Source organism: Eretmochelys imbricata, chromosome 27 (assembly GCF_965152235.1).
Source record: "Eretmochelys imbricata isolate rEreImb1 chromosome 27, rEreImb1.hap1, whole genome shotgun sequence".
Taxonomy (NCBI): domain Eukaryota; kingdom Metazoa; phylum Chordata; order Testudines; family Cheloniidae; genus Eretmochelys; species Eretmochelys imbricata.
The window spans coordinates 5,310,019-5,328,903 of NC_135598.1; the positions used below are offsets into that span (position 1 = coordinate 5,310,019).

General features: G+C 45.6%; 1 protein-coding gene across 1 annotated transcript in view; it reads right to left on the minus strand.

Annotated features, from left to right (window-relative positions):
• Positions 1-18,885, minus strand: part of LOC144258017 (acid-sensing ion channel 2) — a 1,355,089-nt gene that overhangs the window by 1,119,628 nt on the left and 216,576 nt on the right. The gene's annotated exons all lie outside the window — the stretch shown is intronic.

Sequence of the window (18,885 nt, forward strand, 5' to 3'; positions counted from 1 at the left end):
GGGCACCAGAACCAGCCGCAGTAGGTTAGGCGGCTGAGACAGCTCTGTGATCAATGACACGGTTCATGAAGTAGGATCAGTGTGGCAGGGAGCCCCAGCTATGCGACTCCGCATGACAAGGCAGACAGCTTTCCTCTTCACACTGCAAACATGAGCCTAGGGCTTGTCTGAATGGGTACTATTCTGGAATACCTACTCCTGATTAACTCCATGTGTAGACTCTCTTACTCCATTTTATTTTCGTTAATCAGGAATAGTTAATCCATTTTAAGTTCACACCCTGCCTTCTTCTTGCTAATTGGACTGCTGAGTCTTGGGAAATGTCTTGTTTCCATTTTTCCTTTGCTGAGATCACATTTTAATGCCCATCTAAGGCAGGAATGCCCGTTGCTATTCATCTGGCTTTTGAATTTTTAACAAATGTTTCCAGCGATCATTTCAGAAAATCAAAATTTATAGAAAGATGTGACCTAACAGCTCTTCAGTTAGTCTGGTACCTACGGTCTTCCACTAGAGCCCATTTTCTATCAAACAGATGGACGATAAATTTCATTGGGATGATTTGTTGAATTCTACAGGTGAATAAAAGAGACATTGGAAATTACGTATTCATTAGGGGCAAAATTCCCCCCTTGTGCTGAGGCCTGGCACAAGATCTATGAAGCATTAAAGTCTCAGTCATAACCCTCAAAATGGGGTTTATAGGACTCAGAGGCCTTGTACTAGTTCTCTGCACGCTGATGAATTTCACCTTATTAGAGCTGAGTGCATGATTCATTACAGATCATTTATTTAACAAATGTTGCCTATTTCCAATTCACAGAATACTCGACCAGCAAACCAACTTCCTAAAAAAAAGAAATTTAATTAGAATTTATTCAACTTTTTCTTTTTTCAAATTTGTTTCACTCCATGGGTGGTTTTCAAATCAATATTCAAAATTTGAGATGCTATTGACTCAGTGATTCCAATTCTCATGATTTTGTCATGAGCCTCATGCTATTTGGTAATTTTCTTAAAGCTCCAGCTTCTGGAGTCATGTTATTATGTGAAAATCTCAGCTTTCATTTAAAACAACAAAACAAAGGATATCTCTAGTTCTCGTGGCTGGAGAAAAAAGTTTGACACTGCAACCTGAGTGTAACCCTAAAGGCTCAGAAATCAGAAGGCAAATAAAAATAATGCCAATATTTATTATGTTTAATATCTTGTTATTTTTAAGGCAATATCATTTTGGGGGGCGGCCTGACTTACGAATTTTAAAGGTTTGGGATTGATAATATAGGAGTTGTTGAGAGTCACGTAGGTCACGTGGTATTGTTTGTTTTCCCTGGTAGTATGAATGTAACTCTTATGGCAAAGGATTTAAGAAGAAATCTCATATAAAGGTTGGTGCAGAAGAGGTGCAGGCACTGCTGAAGAGTTTTTAATGTACAAGCTGAATGACCGTTTTCAGAGCTTTTGGTGCTGAATCCACACAAGTCTGTCCACTTTCATCTGAAAGTCATTTCGTTGTCACAGTTGCATGGGGGGAATGATCAAATCAAAGACAAGGGGGAATGGAAATGAGGCCCTTGGGTTGGATATTTGAAGTGCGCATGTCAAGCACATATCTGGGGGCTGAGATGGGCAAAGCGGTACGTGAAAAAAATGGTAATTGGGTAGTTCAGTTGCCCTGAAAATAAATCCAAGTGTTTGTACACCTTTGCTCCAGATGCCATCAAATGTGTAACCACACTTAAGTACGGAAATTTGTGGTTGCACACTGACATATGTTAGGATATAGATATTCAGGCCTGTCTGTAAAGGCCTGTACTTTAAGAATTTAGGTGTATTCTTATCACTTGGCTAGTTAGAGGTATAAAAGAAAGAATCAAAATCACTGTCTGCCAGTGTAAGGTCCTTCTCTTACTGTGACAGTCTGAGGCCCTGTTCTTAGGCTAAGGCCTTTGGCTAAGCGACAGAGGCAGCCATAAGCTGGGAAGCGACCAGTCACATCCTCACATTCCAAAGTAGTCACATTGAAAGAAGGTGCTATTGGGCTGTTAGGAATACAATCCTGTCCTCATAGTGCCTATCACCTCCAGAGAAAGGAAAGTGCCTAGAAGATGTAAAAGGAAATTGAGGTTGATAGTTTTCTGTCTGGTAAGAACTCACTTATCCATAGACACAGCTGGGAAACTCTTATGTCTTTATAGATGTAGTTGTGAAATCCTCACTTCTGTATTGTTTTGTCATTATAGTTCCCATTTTGCTATTGTTTATTGGCATGGTCTCTGTCTGGTTCTGTGATTGTTTCTGTCTGCTGTATAATTAATTTTGCCGGGTGTAAACTAATTAAGGTGGTGGGATATAATTGGTTAGCTAATCATATTACAATATGTTAGGATTGGTTAGTTAAATTTCAGTAGAATGATTGGTTAAGGTACAGCTAAGAATATTACTATTTAAATTAGGGGCAAACAGGAAGTAAGTTGGGATTCGAAAATAAGGAAAAAGGAACTTGTATTTAAGCTTGCTGGAAGTTTGCACTTGTTTGCACCTTCGGACTTTGGTATTTTTGCTCTCTTTTCATGCGAGAAGGACCAGGGAAGTGGGAGAGTGAAGGAATAGGCTGCCTTGCCTATTGTATTTCCTTTTTTAGCACTTAGTTAAACCTCGTTAGCCAAATGTTATGAATTAAAGATAAATTAAACTAGTAAGTACACATTTTAGCACAGGACTAAGCATTTTGTACCATGATTTTAGGCTCAGGTATTTTGAAAATGCAGCTTCTTAACAGAATTGTTTGAGCTCTTTCGTATGAATACTTTAATAATTTTAAAACCTTTTGTGTTGCATTTCTTCAGTTTTTCAACCCAAACTAGTCACTGAATTTGATTCAAATTTGCAAATAGTTTTGGTCGATCTGAAACTGCATTTTTGAGCAAATAAACGATTTCTCTGAAGTATTTTCTTTCTCTAGTGAAAATACTTGAGAATCGTGTTTTTTTAAAATATTCAGCCAGTTTCACTCATCATGTCACCCACCCTGTCAACGCAGGACCATCTTCTACATTATAGTCACCAGCATTTTGACCAGTCTAGTCTTAAATAACTCAAGTGGAGTGGCCATTTTCATTTCCCAGGGGACCTATTCCACAATTTGACAGAGCTAAACAGTCTTTTGCATAATATTCAGCTTGACTTTCCCCTTGCTCCTTCTCTTTCCCCTTCTTACTTACTTTATTTCCTTGCCCCCAGTTCCAACATGCTCTTGGGTCTCCTGAAACAAGGTGTTGTGTGACTCACATTGCACAGTGAGATGGATTTAGGGCTCTGAATGCCTCCTGCAAGAAGTTAAGTAGATGAATGAAAAGAATGCCAATTATATTTCACAGGAAACTTCTAAAAATATTGATTTTTAAAAAAATTCCTATCAAACTTTTTTAGTGTTTTTAGTGGAAAAACACTTTTATATTTTGAAAACCGCTTTCCATAAACACATTTGGTTTTAAAAACTGAAACCAAAACAACAACTATTTTTACTGAAAAACAAGTGTTTACAGGTCTTTTTTCTTCATTTAATTGAAAAAAAAAAAACTTCTCTCTCTCCCTCACCCCACTGGAAAATTTACACTTCAATGAAAATTCTTGTTGAGAAAATATTTCAATGAAAATCGAATGACCAGCTCCAGCACTTGGCACTTCGCAGTTTGGCTTCATTCTTGGACCTCCCTCATCATTGTAGTATCTGAGCATCTTCCAGCTGTGCTTGTATTGGAAAAGGAAGATAGAAGATGCTCCCCTAGCACTTGGAGAGGAAGGTGGTGATGGTCCTTAGCTCTTGCGTAAGCTTGTTCAACAGTCTGGGATTGGCCACCGAGAAAGGTCTATCTCCCACAGATGAGCTTTACCCTATGGTAGTCCTGGCTCTATGCAATGAGTCTTTGGTCATTGACTTGAATGGAGCACAGCCAGTACCTTAGATAGGACACAGACTCCCATTCTGAAAGGTCAGTGACAGCTGTCCAAGCATCAGAGCCTCTGTCTCTCCTGTACTCTGCCTGCGGACATAGTTTAGTTTCCTGAGGACTGAACTGTTTTTGTCAAACTAAAATAACTGAACTTAACAGAGGAGAAACTGGGTGAAATGTAATGGCTGTGATAGATAAGAGATCAAACTAGATGTTCCAATGGTCCCTTCTGGCCTTGCTTTGAGCAGGGGGTTGGACTAGTTGACCTCCTGAGGTCTCTTCCAACCCTAATCTTCTATGATTCTGTGATTCTACAACCCTAAGAGAGTCTCTTTTATTGGACAGGCATCTGTTGGTGATAGAGATAAGCTTTTGAGCTCCACAGAGCTCTTCAGAGGGTCTGTCTGAAGCGGTGTCCCACTGACAAGTGAAATATGTAGTAGCTGCTGTACATGCCCTGGCATCAAGGGATGTCAAATACTGAAACCAAAGAACTCGATAAGAGAAGTAACAGGAAAACAATGTTTCCCTGGGCACCGCTTTCACCTCCCATTGTTATTCATTGAAAGAACTTTCCTTTCCCTGCCTGGCCTTGACTGCGGCATTCATTTGATTATGTTAGCTACAACTGCTTGGGCCCAGGGGAGCTGTATTCAGGCAGGGTTTATGGCAACTTTGAAAGAAGTCTACATATTGAGCACTCCTCTGTTGCTACATCCCTCCTACCAGGCTGATGAATCCAAGAAGCACCTGTCCTCTGAATAGATGTGCCCCTCACTAGGAGAGGAGAGATCTGACAGGTTTATTCCCTAGTGCCTGAACCCCAATGAGTATGCATGGCCTGTGTATGGTCCCTATGGAGTTTAAACTGGGGGAAGGAAGGGAGTGGAGCAAAACTGATCAATAGCCACTTTGTAACAGCCAGAGGACTGCATTGCCCTTCCTCAGGAGTCACTGGTCACGCATGTGCGTGCGCACACGGGGCGGCAGTTTTGTATGATTTTTGGTGGTGCCCAGAACAGGTCCAAGTCCCCCCCGCACACACACCTGCCTTGTAAGTCGATATACAGTAACTCCTCACTTAAAGTTGTCCCAGTTAACGTTGTTTTGTTGTTACATTGCTGATCAATTAGAGAAGCGGCTCTCAAACTTTTTTTCCGCGGACCACCTGAAAATTGCTGAGGGTCTTGGCGGACCACTTAATGATCTTTCCAAATGTTATTTGTACCGTTAGCTCACTATTGTAAAACGCTTTGGATAAAAGTGCTATATAAAAAAAAATATTGCTGGAGCCCGGGCACCATGGGCCCATACAACTCGCCACCCCTGTGCACACATTCTTTATGGTGTGAATCTTTAAGGGGGTTTTCCACCAGGCCAATGAACCTGCCGTTACTTGTGGTGCTGAGTGTCTTGATTGTTTTCTGTTAGCTGCATCTGTGGAGTATAGAAAACTGTTAGAATTGTAAGCTGTCACTGTAAATTATCGGGGGTCTTCCTGGTCCTGCTTGCAGGCTAGGCAGCTCTTTAGGGAAGTGTGTGATCTGGATCCTCTGCTGTTATCAGTCCAGAGTTATGTGGGGTAAAGAACAGCTAGCCTAGAGTTAGGTGGGGTGAGCTCAGTGTCTCTGGTTAGGAAGCAGCCTCCTTGTCCCTCTGTTTTGGGGTCTTTTGTGTTATCATTCTGAATTCTAAGAAATAAATTAGCTATGTTGTAACCACCCAGCAAAAGTATTTTATTTTTCTAATCTAATTTCTCAGTGTGTATGCTATGAACATAAGAGTGGTAGACCTTGAGCCACTGTTGTCTGAGCTATGCAGAGAAAGCATGACAGTCATATTAGACTCTCCCAGCTCTCCTAGGGAGTGGATCTGCTACAGAACTGTAGCTAGATGCAGTGTCTCGTGGGTTTGTTAAAATGCCTTCTAAGCTCTCTAGGAGAGGAGCTGTCTTTTGGGTCTTTTTCTTTTGTACAGCACCAGGCACAATGGGGACCTGAGAGGGAGCAGTGGGGCACAGCTCTGTTGGACCCAAGACTTGTTGGAAAGGCTGGATTGGAAACTGTCTGCTGTCCGTTCCTGATGTGTTCAGGGAAACAGGACTTTGTGTATATTCTTTACAAATATACAGGATTGCACCAAAGATGATACCCGACTCCTTTCAGTTCCTCCTCCTAATTGAAATAAGTCATCAAGTCCTTGACTTTTGGCTAATCATTCAAGCTAAAGGGGCAACAATATAACAGAACTGTTTTTTAACCTTTTCCTTTAAAAAGTACAGAGGAAATTACATACAAAAATATAGTTAAGATTGTAAAGTCAAGCACTTGAAAGTTTGGAAATACCAGAATTCAGGTTGCCTGTGAAATCTTAGTTATGTCCCCTTGGGCATATGCATCATGATGGTCTTCAGTTACATGAGCACATGCTATCTCTTCCACAACTTCTGTGTGAAATGCTAGAGCAAGACATGGATGGTGCATGAGCAGTGCTATTAGAATGTCCCAGCTATTTGGCAGCAAGCTAGAAACAAGCTGTAATCAGCAAAGCATAGATGGGAAGTGGCAGCTTTCAATAGTTCATCATAACTTGTCCAAATCAGAACAGTTTTTTTTAAGGGACCAGCAAAAGACACCTCCTTGATATCCGGGCCACCCCTTGCCACATTTCAAGATCTGGCTGCAAACCATGGGGGCGCTAGAGATCTTCAAAAAACAGTCACAAAAATGTGCATAATGAAAAGATTATAAAACATGGTCTGGCTGCTTTTTGAAGAACTCTGGCACTTCTGTGGTTTGCAACAGGGGTTTGAAATTTGGCAAGGAGGTTGTCCTGGCCTCAGAAAAGTGCCTTTGGCTAGGTCCATGAAAGTCACTTCAGATTTGGACAAGCTATGAGCTGTTGAAAGTTTATCTATCTATATCTATATCTATATAAATCAGTAATTTGTTTCTAATCCTATTATTCCTAAATATAGTCCAAATACTTACCAACAAACTCTTAATGCATTATTTTCTGAGCTTGACTAAATAAGCAAAAGGTAAATCTACTTCTAATGTAAAAGTAAGTTGTCGTCATGCAAGATATATATGCAATTACTTTCCCATCCTCATTAAAGTTTAATGAATGCTTAACTACTATTTAACTTCAGAGTAAAAGAAAGTTAATTAGATAGATGGAAGATTTGATTTTTGAAAATACCTTTCCCCCCCATATAAGTGTGATAACGGTCATTGAACAAACTTGCTTTTGAACTCGGGGAGGGCGGGGAGTGGGGAGAACCTAAAGATTTTGTGCAAAGACATTGAGAATGCAAGTGGAGTATATTAATAAAAATTCAATTATATACTTATTGCGTGTGTAATTTTCTACTAATTGCATTGGAGCAAGATTTATCTCTTAGATGGGCATTAAATCTCAGCCAGAAAAACAGATCAAGATATTTAATGAGGCTCTGGTAAAAGGTTGCTACAAAGTAGATTAATTTGTGCTGGGGCATTCTGAATGAGTTGACGCCGAATATCACATTAGATGAGGCCCCCGAAGGTAGAATGCATGAGTACAGAAGCAAGTGGACAAGTGCTTTCTGGGTGAAATTCACCCTTATTTGTACAGAGAACCCCAAGAAGGACCACTTGAAGCCCATTTGCATGACCTCAACCAAGACACTTCCCTGGAACAGATATAAAGATAATACTTTCTCCTAACTATAGCACAAATATGACCACCAGTATTTGGCTGAGCACCTCAAAATCTTACTTAACACATTTATCCTCACAACACACCTGTCAGGCAATGCTGTTATCCTCAGATGGGGAACTAAGGCCTGGGCTACAGCCAAAAATTAGACCAACCTACCTCTGGTGGATGTGATACACCTTGACGTTAGCAAAGCTTTTGACATGGTCTCCCACAGTATTCTTACCAGCAAGTTGAAGAAGTATGGGCTGGATGAATGGACTATAAGGTGGATAGACAGCTGGCTAGATCATCGGGCTCAATGGGTAGTGATCAACAGCTCAATGTTTAGTTCACAGCTCATATCAAGCGGAGTGCCACAGGGTTCAGTCCTGAGGCCAGTTTTGTTCAACATCTTCATTAATGATCTGGATGATGGGATGGATTGCACCCTTAGCAAGTTTGCGGATGACACTAAGCTGGGGGGAGAGGTAGATATGCTGGAGGGTAGGGATAGGTTCCAGAGTGACCTAGACAAATTGGAGGATTGCACCAAAAGAAATCTGATGAGGTTCAACAAGGACAAGTGCAGACCCCTGCACGTAGGATGGAAGAATCCCATGCACTGCTACAGGCTGGGGACTGACTGGCTAAGCAGCAGTTCTGCAGAAAAGGACCTGGAGATTACAGTGGACGAGAAGCTGGATATGAGTCAACAGTGTGCCAAGAAGGCACAACAGTGTGCCAAGTGTGCCTGACTAATCTAATCGCCTTTTATCATGAGATTACTGGTTCTGTGGATGAAGGGAAAGCAGTGGATGTATTGTTTCTTGACTTTAGCAAAGCTTTTGACACGGTCTCCCACAGTATTCTTGTCAGCAAGTTAAAGAAGTATGGGCTGGATGAATGCACTATAAGGTGGGTAGAAAGTTGGCTAGATTGTTGGGCTCAATGGGTAGTGATCAATGGCTCCATGTCTAGTTGGCAGCCGGTATCAAGTGGAGTGCCCCAAGGGTTGGTCCTGGGGCTGGTTTTGTTCAATATCTTCATAAATGATCTGGAGGATGGTGTGGATTGCACCCTCAGCAAATTTGCGGATGATACTAAACTAGGAGGAGTGGTAGATACGGTGGCAGGTAGGGATAGGATACAGAGGGACCTAGACAAATTGGAGGTTTGGGCCAAAAGAAATCTGATGAGGTTTAATAAGGATAAGTGCAGGGTCCTGCACTTAGGACGGAAGAATCCAATGCACTGCTACAGACTAGGGACCAAATGGCTAGGCAGCAGTTCTGCGGAAAAGGACCTAGGGGTGACAGTGGACGAGAAGCTGGATATGAGTCAGCAGTGTGCCCTTGTTGCCAAGAAGGCCAATGGCATTTTGGGATGTATAAGTAGGGGCATAGCCAGCAGATCGAGGGATGTGATCATTCCCCTCTATTCGACATTGGTGAGGCCTCATCTGGAGTACTGTGTCCAGTTTTGGGCCCCACACTACAAGAAGGATGTGGATAAATTGAAGAGAGTCCAGCGAAGGGCAACAAAAATGATTAGGGGTCTGGAACACATGACTTATGAGGAGAGGCTGAGGGAACTGGGCTTGTTTAGTCTGCAGAAGAGAAGAATGAGGGGGGATTTGATAGCTGCTTTCAACTACCTGAGAGGTGGTTCCAAAGAGGATGGTTATAGACTATTCTCAGTGGTAGCTGATGACAGGACAAGGAGTAACGGTCTCAAGTTGCAGTGGGGGAGGTTGAGGTTGGATATTAGGAAAAACTTTTTCACTAGGAGGGTGGTGAAACACTGGAATGCGTTACCTAGGGAGGTGGTAGAATCTCCTTCCTTGGAAGTTTTTAAGATCAGGCTTGACAAAGCCCTGGCTGGGATGATTTAATTGGGGATTGGTCCTGCTTTGAGCAGGGGGTTGGACTAGATGACCTCCTGAGGTCCCTTCCAACCCTGATATTCTATGATTCTATGATTCTAAGGCTAATGGCATATTGGGCTGCATTAGTAGGAGCACTGCCAGCAGATCAAGGGAAGTGATTATTCCCCTCCGTTCGGCACTGGTGAGGCCACACCTGGAGTATTGTGTCCAGTTTTGGACCCCCACTACAGAAAGGATGTGGACAAATTGGAGAGAGTCCAGTGGCACGCACCCAAAATGTTTAGGGGGCTGGGGCACATGACTTATGAGGAGAAGCTGAGGGAACTGGGGTTATTTAGTCTGCAGAAGAGAAGAGTGAGGGGGGATTTGATAGCAGCCCTCAACTACCTGAAGGGGGGTTCCAAAGAGGATGGAGCTCGGCTGTTCTTAGTGGTGGCAGATGACAGAACAAGGAGCAATGGTCTCAAATTGCAGTGGGGTAGGTCTAGGTTGGATGTTAGGAAACACTATTTCACTAGGAGGGTGGTGAAGCACTGGAATGGGTTACCTAGGGAGGTGATAGAATCTCCATCCTTGGAGGTTTTTAGGCCTGGCCTGACAAAGCCCTGACTGGGATGATTAGTTGAGGTTGGTCCTGCTTTGAGCAGGGGTTGGACTAGTTGACCTCCTGAGGTCTCTTCCAACCCTATTCTTCTATGACCTCTGAGGGCTGTGAAATTTGTGGCCTGTGCGACATAGATAGGTCGACCTAACCACTAGTGCAGATGCAGTTAAGTCCCTGGAAGATGTTTCTATCAGTCTAGCTACTACCTGTCAGAAAGGTGGGTTAACTACACAGACGGGAACACCCCTTTCGTCAATGCAGGACACATCTACCATACAGCTGCAGTGCCATAGCTGTGCAGGTACCCGCAAGTGCAGCGAGGCTGAGTGGTTTGCACAAAGGTCTCACACGAAATCAATGGAAGAGCAGGGACTTGAACCCAGGTCTTGTCCGTCCCAGGTGAGCACCTAACCACTGGACAATCCCACCAACCTTCTGTCCATTTTGTCTAGTTAGTTTGTAAATTACAGGGCAGGGACTGTCTCCTACTGTGAGGCTGTAGAGAGCCCAGCACAATGGGCCCTGGTCTTGGTAGGTGCAATACAAATAAATAAACATACCCCTAAAATAACCCTAATCATAATAAAAGTTGATGGGCCAGATGGCATTGCTCTCCACCTGCGTGATGCATGGGCTGTTGCAGGGAGAGCTGCTCTGATGCCCACTCCCCACAACATCCAGATGCTGGTTAGATGCTTCAGGAGGTGCGGCAGAGCAGCAAAGCCTGCTGCCACGTTGATGGGCACAAGGCCAAATCCTTAGCCATGCCCCCAGCCTGGCAAGTAGGGTTGCCAAGCCTCCAGGATTGCCCTGGAGTCTCCAGAAATTAAAGATGAATCCATAATGAAAGAGTATGTCATGTGAGGAAACCTCTAGGAAGACGTCCAAATAAAATTGGCAACCCAACTGGCAAAGCCATGTCCCTTTGGTGTTATGGGGGTGCTTCTGAGCATGCTAGCCAGCCCCAAAGCATAATTGTCAGTGCAGAACCTCAAAGGTATTTAGTGCCATTGATTTCAATGGGAGTTAGGCACCTAACTCACTTGGAGGATCTAGACCTATGATCATAGGTTGGTATGATGCCTGCCTCCCGCATGGAGCTGCTGGGGTAAAGGCAAGAGGCTCACTATTCTCTCCTAAAATCAGTAGGGCAGCGAGTAGATTGCCCTGTGCCCCGCCATCCATTTCCCCATGAAAAGTGCCTGGTTTTTCCCTGGCAGCCTCAGAAGCAGCCCCTCCAAAGGGAGCTATCTGCAGAAGATCTGATTTCCCGAGGCTCACGTATCTTCCCCTAGCTGGATGCAGGCTCCTGCGGGGCCCTTTGGAAACAGCCATTGATCCAGGTAGAGACTTGGGATCCGAACGACGTTCCAGTCTGGCTTGAGACGTTGAGGCCGTTCTGCGAGGTGCTACAAATCCCATTTTAATTCTTCACCAACTGTACGAACTGGTGTTTTCCCCCAAGCTCAACCCAAGAGGTGATAAAATGGCACTGAGTCTTCACTGCCTTACTTCTTCCCCCTAGCTGGGGCACACACGCACACACACAGGTATGTGCTCTCACAGAAGCATACACGGCCCTGTATACATGTACGTACATGTGTGCACACACACACATACACACACCTGCTTTGGTGTTTAATTATTACTCTGGGCACAAGATGCTTGGCAGGGATCCTCAGTAGTCAGTGCTCCAGTTAGAGCTGGAACTATAGGCTAGCCCCCTGGCCCCACCCCTTCCATGTGAGGCCCCGTCCCTACTCCCCCTTCCAGCACCCTCGCCCACCAGAAATCTCAGCCCCACTCCACTGTGGTCGGAGGAACACCCGCCCACCCATCCCAGACACAGTGACTCCAGGCCACCGGCTGGCCCGAGCACTGGCCCGACCCCCAGGCCAGCCCAAGCACCATCCTGAGTTGCCCTGGCTGCTGGCAGGCCCGAGCTGCCAGCTAGCTGAGCCTGAAGCTGCAGGCAGCCCGCCTGAGATGAGCCCCCGCTGCCCCAGGGGTAGCGCATGGGCGGGGCCACAATCAGGGTTAGGGGAGACTTAGCCTCCCCGGCCTATTTTGCAAGCCGCCCATGGCTGCTTCTGCACCCCTAACCTGGTCTTCTGCAGCCCTACCCCAGACCCGCTGTCTCCAAAGCTAAGCCCTTAAAGGCATAGTTCCCAGTACCCTTGCCATCCACCCATGCGCACTGGGAAGCACAGAGCCATTGGGCAGGTGTTTATCAGACAAAACCCACCAGCATGCCCCTTGCGGCAGCAGGGGCAAAAAGCCCTGCAGCCAAAAGCCTCACAGCCCAACGTTTGTGCTTTTCAGATCAGCGCCAGTCTCTGTGCTGAGTTACAATGGATCCTATTAACTCGCCTAGTCCCCAGCCCAAGGGCCCAGACCTCTCCAATAGGAAATGATCTACGCAGGGTGAAATAGGCCTACAGTCTGGCAGGAGAGCCAATTAAATTCTGGATGAAGACCATTGTCATAGACAAGACTGGCGCTCGGAGACTAATTTAAAGCACCAGACAGGGCCAGCTGAGCTGCCCTCCAGAGCCTTCCCCTGGGGCAGTGCTGTAATTAACATCTCTTTAGAGACATGCTTTATTGCGGAGTTATTTCCATTTCCCGTTGGCTGAAAACACGGCACTTTATTATCTCCCTTCATTCTTCTCTTTCTCCCCTCCCAGCTGGTTACTTGGCTAATGAAATTGCATGATCAATAGGTCACACAGACTAATCCGAAGTCTGGCTAAGCAAGTTTGGTTAGCGCATAATTCCCTCTCCACCACCTTCAACGGACTGGCAGAAAGGGCGGGCTGGCTGGCTCATTGCCATCTTCTGGAGGAGTTAGCAGGGATCATCCACTGGGAGATAAATATCTGATCACCATAGATTCACAATCTTTACAGCATTTATTCCAGGTGTGGGCAAACATTTTGGTCCGAGGGCCACATCGGGGTGCAAAACTGTATGGAGGGCCGGGTAGGGAAGGCTGTGCCTCCCCAAACAGCCTGGCCTCCACCCCCTATCCGCCCCCTCCCACTTCTCACACCCTGCCTGTCCCCCTCAAAACCCCAAACCCATCCAACCCCCCTGCTCCTTGTCCCCTGACCGACCCCTCCCGGGACCCCCGCCCCAACCGCCCCCAGGGACCCTACCCCCATCTAATCCCTCCCCACTCCCCATCCCCTGACTGCCCCCCCGAACCTCTGCCTTATCCAACTGCCCCCTGTTCCCTGTCCCCTGACCGCCCCCTGCAGAGACCCCCACACCTAACCACCCCCATCTAAATCCCCCCACCCCCGTCCCCTGACTGCCCCCTCCAGAGCCTCTGCCCTAGCCAATCGCCCCCTGTTCCCCATCCCCTGACTGCCCCCCTGAACCTCCGCCCCATCCACCTGCCCCCTGACTGCCCCCCAGGACCCCGTGCCCCTTATCCAACCCCCTCCCCGCTCTACACCCTGTTACCATGCCGCTTAGAGCAGCATGTCTGGCCACCGCGCCGCCCAACCAGAGCCAGACATGCTGTCTTGCTGCCCTGCATGAGCAGGCAGCCCCGCAGCCCAGAGCGCTGCCCGCACAGCAGCGGGGGAGGTGGGACAGTGCGGGAGGAGCCGGGGAGGAGCCTCCCGGGCCAGGAGCTCAGGGGCTGGGCAGGACGGCCCCGCGGGCCGGATGTGGCCCGCAGGCTGTAGTTTGCCCACCTCTGGTTTATCCTCACAACAGCCCTGTGCGGTAGGGTGGTGTTGTTATCCCTACAGATGCGGAACTGAGGCACAGGGAGGCCAAGGCCCAGAACCTATAAGGTACTGAGGTAGCTAACTCCCACTAAATACCTCGCAGGATATGGCCTAAGTCACCTGCCCAGGGTCATGCAGGAAGTCTGTGCTGGAGCCAAGACTTGAAACCAGGATTCCTAGGCTCTGAGCAATGGGCCTTCCTGGGCATATTCCACACCATCACACGTCGGGGGCATTGGTGGATCCCGGGTCCAATAACAGCATCAGCCAGCCCAGAGCTAAAGGGACGGGGGAAGCTCAGTGACTGATTGAACTGAGGATAGCACATGTCATGTTTAATTCCAGCCAGCTTCATGCGCTGTATCCACTCAGCATCACTGAAATGCATCCCCCTCTGCAGCCAGCACACAACACTCGAGCGGGAGCTGCCCTGCCGCAGGCACAGCTGGATTTAACTATCTCCAGTTCTAGGGGCTTTGGTTCTGCTGTGGTAGAAGTAAGGGCCTTGAAATCCAAATCAAGCTCCAAACAGCACCCAGCTGCAGGGGTGGTTAGAACCTGGGTTTGGGTTTGAGCTCATCTCTCTGCAGCTAAGCGCTGGGGGGAGGAGGGGATTCCACACAAGGACACAGTTTTCAATCCAATTAAACCATTTTCTACAAAGCAAATTTGCTGCTGCGGACTCTTTGACACCAGTGCAGTGACTCTGAATTTGCATTGTCTGGCAGGTCCATCTCTTCATCCTCATTGTGTGAGGTGTCTTGTTTGCATCTGACTGTCTCATCAGAGGGTTCATTATTGTGTCCTTTCCTCTCAGGAGAAGATGCCCTCCAAATAAAGCCTCTCAGGCAAAATAACTCAGGGTAGCTTCTAAATCAGGCTCTGTGGGGAAGACAGAAGCAAATTGGGAGTTCCTCATGTTAGATGTTTATCCACTGCGTCTCGATCCAGTGACAATGTCTGCAAACAGGCACACGCAACGAGCTGTCGAGCAATTCTGCTGCTATGACAGATGAGTCAGCCATGCTGAGAAGTACATCACTTAATTGCGTCGGTTGTATTTGGGTGTCTCTCCAGATGGAGGAGGCCGGCGCCGTACTCCCTGGCCACGAGCAGCAGCCAACACATCCGACAGATCCCAGCAACCGCAAAAGAGCTCGTGAGTAATGAGAGGTCAGAGTCTGCTCATCACCCAGAATGTAGAACAAATCAATGATGGGCCAGTCAGGAGCTAATCAAATGCACTATGACTATTCCAGCTACTGTCACCCCAAATAGGCAAAGTGGCTATGGGGTTACTCAAGCCCAGCACTTGTAGGTCTTAAGTTCAGCAGAGCAGAAGAAAAGAAACTACGAAAGGTGCAAATAAGAACCTGAATTCCAGAGACGAGTGGAAACCTGTCTACATACACAGGTGCTTATATGGCCCTCAACACCACAGCATCAGAGCACCACCCAAACATTAGCTAATTTATCCTCATAGCATCCTGTAAGGAAGGGAAGCCGGAACTGAACGCAAATCACTAGAGTCCTATTTAAGCCTAAAGGATAAGAACATCCCTAGGTCCATGTAATTCACTGAGGATACTCTATGGGAAGCAGAGAGAGAAACAATGACAAAATGCAAATAACTTTCCACTCCTGATCCCCAGTCTCCCAGTCACTTCAATTGGCATCTAATGTCCTGTTTATCACATTTCCTTTGCACCCCTTCCATGCCACCAGCTCCCGGTCAGGGACTGCCTCATTGTGGTTTCCTGATAGCACCAAGCACATTGTCAGTCTCATGAATAACAAATGGAGTCTCAGCGTGTATGATACCATGATGACTTGCACTCGAGAAATAAGGATGAATGGATTACTAACTGAGGATGGAGGGATGGATCACGCATTAAGGATCTCTCCATCAGGAGGCACATAAGCATGTTCTATCCAGTGGTGCCTCTACCTCTCCTCCCTTTCACTTTCAGTGTTGACAGTGAGGTTTAATGTTGTCATGAGAGTCTGAATGCTGGCTATTAGATAAATACATATCAACAGCTGTTCATACCCATACCAAAGATTGTTCATACCCAAAGCATTAAGACTAAGCTGGCAAAAAGCTTTTGGGAAGGTAATTATGTGGGCCAAGGGCGGATAGATTCACTGGGATGGTGCCAAGTGTTGTAATGCCTATGGGGAAGGTTGGGGGAAAACAACCTTCCACAGGGAAGAGAAATTATCCTTGGAGCAACTTTTTCAACTGGTCCTCAAGGCATCACAGGAACCTGATCAGCTGCCAATCTGGAACAGTGAGATTAGACGAGGAGTAAAGAGGTGACTCCTTCATTCCAAAGGAAACAGAGATGTGGCCAGTTCGCCCATCATGGGCAATATATTGTCTATGGACTAAATACTACAGAGGAAGGTACAAGTCACCCCCTAGTGGACAACTGAGGAATAACATGAGAACATTTCTTCCCAAATCCCATCAGTGCTAGTTTGGTTTAAACCCCCAAAGCAAAAGGATCTATATCCCTCCTAAAACAAGGATCACATAACTTAGCATGCTCTCATGATCCAGATAAAGGTCCAGTTTTCCCTGCACCCCATTAAGCATGAGTTCCATAGGTTAATTGTGACATATGTATCAAAAGTTATTTCTTTTTATTGGCTTTAAATCTGCTGCCATTCATTTTCACTGAATGTCCCCTGGTTCCTGTATTCTGAGACAGGGTAAATATGAATGTTATTTTCTATACCACCCTTTGTTATTTTGTATACCTTTATTCTGTCCCTCTCATTCATCTGAGCTCTAAAGTAAACAGTCTCTGTCTCCTCCATCTTTTTTGGCCTCAAATACTCTGGGGGTTTTTCTCCTTCCTCTGCAAGATGGGGCATGAGTCACTTGCAGGCTTAAACTAGTGTAAATGATGGTTTCTCTGTAACTCCAAGACTTTAAATCATAATGTGAGGACTTCAGTAACAGCCAGAGGTTAGGGGTCTGTTACAGGAGTGGGCAGGTGAGGTCTTGTGGCCTGCGAGGTGCAGGAGATGATCATGATGGTCCCTTCTGACCTTAAAGACAGTCTAATAATAATAATGAGTCTAATAATACATAAACATTTGCATTTTTAATTCAATGAACTCCTAAGCTGCTTATACTGAATTCGGTAAGAGTTAAACTTCATTCAATAAGGTATGTCCAGGATACTGTCATATCTGTCACAGGGTGAGCTGGGATTTCTCCAGAGGTCCTTGAAACTTTGATAGCCACTAATGTGATAGCATCTCTCACCAGATAATCCAGATAGCAGCTCTGGCAGCTGATTACAAGACCAACTGTCATTTATTTGCTCATCCACCTGCCTGGAAATATGGTTGCCAACTAATCTAATAGGCTGGCATAGGGTGGACAAGTGAATGGAAAGAGTCTGAGACATACTAAAGTGTCTCTGTGCATCAGTCATTGTTCTGTCTGTAGTCACTGCTGTGACTTTCTGAGGGAGCTCTGGCTGACGAGCCCAGAGCACAGGGGGATCTGCTGCAGTGCGCGGCAGCTTGCTATCCATCCTAGTACTGTGGCCAAGAAAGCTTTGCCAGGAACATGCCAGCACACACAGATACCACCAGATTCGGCACTCTGTGACCAGACTGGGTTTGGGAGAAGGGAGAAAACTCCCTGAGCTTATCTCACCATGGGGAGGGAAAGCAGCAAGTCGTACCACGTGTCCATAGCCAAGTTTAACACAGAGCAGGTGCTGCTGAGTGAAATCTGAATTCTTAGTCAAGAGAGTTAGAGTTGGCAGTGTTGGAATGGATGAGAGTCAGCCAGTCCAGAACGGTTCTGTGTTGGAATCAATTCCACAAACGCTTGCCTGCACTGGTGTCTGGAGTCACATCTCCATGGTGTGTTGGATTTGTTTATAGTCTCCGTGTTCAATGATCTGTAATGAGAATGTGATGGTCGTGCTTGCAGGATCTGCCTCCCTTAGGAGCAAGGTTGTCAGACCTTTTGTTTGTTTGCTTTTTGTTAATACCATTCTTCTGAAGAAATAACTAAATGAAGAACTGCATCTCTCAAATGCACACAAGTGCTTAATGTTCAGATAACCCATTGCCCAGCAGCAACCATGCACTCTGCATACACCCGTCTGGTAATATGCAGCTAACCTTGTTGTGTATGCTCACCCCTGGACAGGCGCAATGCCCCACTGAAGTCTGATTTAAGGCTCTGATACAGCAAAGCTTTTAAATAGGTGAACGGTTCGGGAGAGCACGCATGCTTGAATTTGAGCACAATCCTAAATATTTTGTTGGTTTGGGGCTTAAAGCCTCTGTCCTTTTTCTCACGTAAGGATCAGAAAAACACCTTCCCTTTGGATTTTGTTTTATAACAAAGAAGTAGCAGAATTGAACAATTAAGAGGACTTCGCGAATTATTTTTGACAGAATTCCAATTACCCTTTTTTCCTTTTTTAGTAAGAGCATTCTGCCTTGCTTCATTTTGAATATGATCCATTATGCTTAAAAAAGAAGTGTGTGTGTATGTGTAACTGCTTGATTATAATAAGAATCCTATCGTAATAATTCTCTTTGTTTAATTCTCTTTAACACCAATACACTTGAAGATCTTTTTCTTACCTCACCCTCCATTGTGGTAACTCCTTGTCTGTATTTAAGTTGAGTGCTTTATACTTCAGCAAATTTGTTTAATCGATCCGTTCCTGAATACTGGTTCTGCAAATTATTTTGAAAATACAAGCTGCACATCACTTCACCTTTTCCTATTGAATTGCTCCCTGTTTCTTTTCCCTTCCTTACCTGACTCCCAAGATGAAAACTATTTTTAAATAATATTTCAGTCCACCCTTAAAATAGGCAAGTAAATTAGATAGTTGTTTCAAGGTGAGATTGTTCCCCCTAGGTAGAACCCCAGCACAAGACCTGTGGATCTGGTGAATCCCATTTAAGACCTGTTTTAAGGATATAGGCCCTGAACCAACACAGTAGTTAAGCAGACCTTACGTGCTACGGTGA